This window comes from Helianthus annuus, chromosome 9 (genome assembly GCF_002127325.2).
Source record: "Helianthus annuus cultivar XRQ/B chromosome 9, HanXRQr2.0-SUNRISE, whole genome shotgun sequence".
Taxonomy (NCBI): Eukaryota; Viridiplantae; Streptophyta; class Magnoliopsida; order Asterales; family Asteraceae; genus Helianthus; species Helianthus annuus.
This window is the reverse complement of record NC_035441.2, coordinates 38525371-38527270: the sequence shown is the minus strand read 5'-3', so window position 1 is coordinate 38527270 and position 1900 is coordinate 38525371. Positions and strand designations below refer to the sequence as shown.

At 44.1% G+C, this 1900-nt stretch overlaps 1 non-coding gene across 1 annotated transcript; it reads left to right on the top strand.

Annotated features, from left to right (window-relative positions):
* The first annotated feature begins 1499 nt into the window (after positions 1-1499).
* Positions 1500-1606, top strand: LOC118482469. Its single transcript, XR_004868504.1, has one exon. It is a non-coding gene; the product is annotated as a small nucleolar RNA R71 (small nucleolar RNA).
* Positions 1607-1900: the final 294 nt, after the last annotated feature.

Below are 1900 nucleotides of genomic sequence, written 5' to 3'. Positions count from 1 at the left end.
CTTCATTATCCCCATATTTTAAAGTGAATGTTCCGTCATTCATGTCCACCACTGCTTGTGCGGTGGCGAGAAATGGTCTCCCTAGTATGAGGGGGACTTCGGTGTCTTCTTCCATATCGAGTATGACAAAGTCGGCCGGGTAGACGAAATTGTCGACCTTGACTAGGAGATTTTCAATGACACCTTGCGGGAATTTGACGGATCGATCAGCAAGTTGTATACTCATTTTTATAGGACTCGTTTTTCCTAGGCCGAGTCTTTTGAACATTGATGCGGGCATGAGGTTAATGCTAGCCCCAAGGTCGGCTAGTGCATTACGAACGGGGGAGTCCCCGATCGAGCAAGGAATTGTGAAGCTTCCGGGATCAATTTTCTTTTGGGGGAGTTAGTTGAGTACGAGGGCAGAGCATTCTTCGCCTAAGTTAAGTAATTGCAATGTTTCAATTTTCCTTTTATGAGTGAGGAAGTCCCTCATGAACTTAGAGTATTTAGGCATTTGGGTTAGGACGTCAATGAAAGGAATGTTGACATGCAATTGTTTTAGTAGACTTTCGAATTTTGTGAATTGCTCATTGGTCTTTTGACGGATTAACCTACCGGGCTACGGAACCGGAGGAGCCTTGGTGGGCTCTGATGGTGGGGGAGTAACCTTCTCTTGATGGGGCGGTGATGTGATCTCCTCAGTAGGCGGTGGCCCTTCCGCGGGACCCACGGTACGGTTCTGTAAGGTGATGAGATGAACTTGCGCCTTTGGGTTTGTTTTGGTATTACTTGGTAACGCGCCTTGCGGTCTCTCGGAGAAATTTTGGGCTAGTTGATTTATTTGTTTTTCGATGTTTTGTATACTAGCTTGTTGATTTCTAAAATTTGATTCTAATTGTAGAAACCTATCCGAGTTTTTCTTTTCAGTGTCGGAGATAAGGCGAGATATAGTATCTTCAAGCCTTTCTCGTCCACCTTGTTGTTGAGGGAAATTTTGAGACTCATTTCTTGGTTGTTGAAAGTTTGTTCGTTGATTTTGTTGGTTACTACTATTGCCGGGTTCTCTCCAACCAAGGTTAGGGTGATTTCGCCATCCTTGGTTGTAGGTGCCTGTTGGGGGACCAGGCGACCTAGGTCTATTATCAATGTAGTTTACTGATTCTGTTTGATCATCTGTTTCTTTCATACAACTCCAATTTTCATGTGGCCCACCACACCCATCACAAGCCATAACCGAGACTGTTTTTGTCATCTCTAACTTTTTAGTTTTAGAAGAAAGGGCCTCGATTTGGGCTTGTAAAGAGGTGCTTTCATCAACCTTATGGGCGCCCGGGGCAATAGATTTATTGCCTCGGGGAGTGTGCCACTGGAAGTTGGTTTGAGCAATTTCCTCAATTTGATTATATATTTCATGCGGGCGGCGATTACCTAAAAGTCCCCCGGAGCTAGAGTCAAGTGTTTGTCTTGTGGGTGGCAACAACCCATTATAGAAAGTGGATACTTGTTGCCATATCGCAAGACCGTGATAAGGACACTTTCGCAAAAGCTCCTTGAACCTTTCCCAAGTTTCATATAAGAATTCCCCGTCTTCTTGTGAATAGGTATTAATTTCAGTCATTAATTTAGCCGTTTTAGCGGGAGGGAAATACTTATATAGAAATTTTTGGGCTAGTTCATCCCAGGTGTTTACCAATCCAGCTGGGAGGGCGTTAAGCCAAGCCTTTGCTCAGTCTTTTAGTGAAAAAGGAAACATTCGGAGGCGGATGGCGTCATTTGATGCTCCATTGATCCAAAAAGTATCACATATTTCTAAGAAATTAGTAATATGTAGATGGGGATCCTCGTCCGCAAGCCCATGGAAGGTTGTAGAGTTTTGAAGCATCTGTATCAAATGCGGCCGAAGTTCGAAGTTATTGGC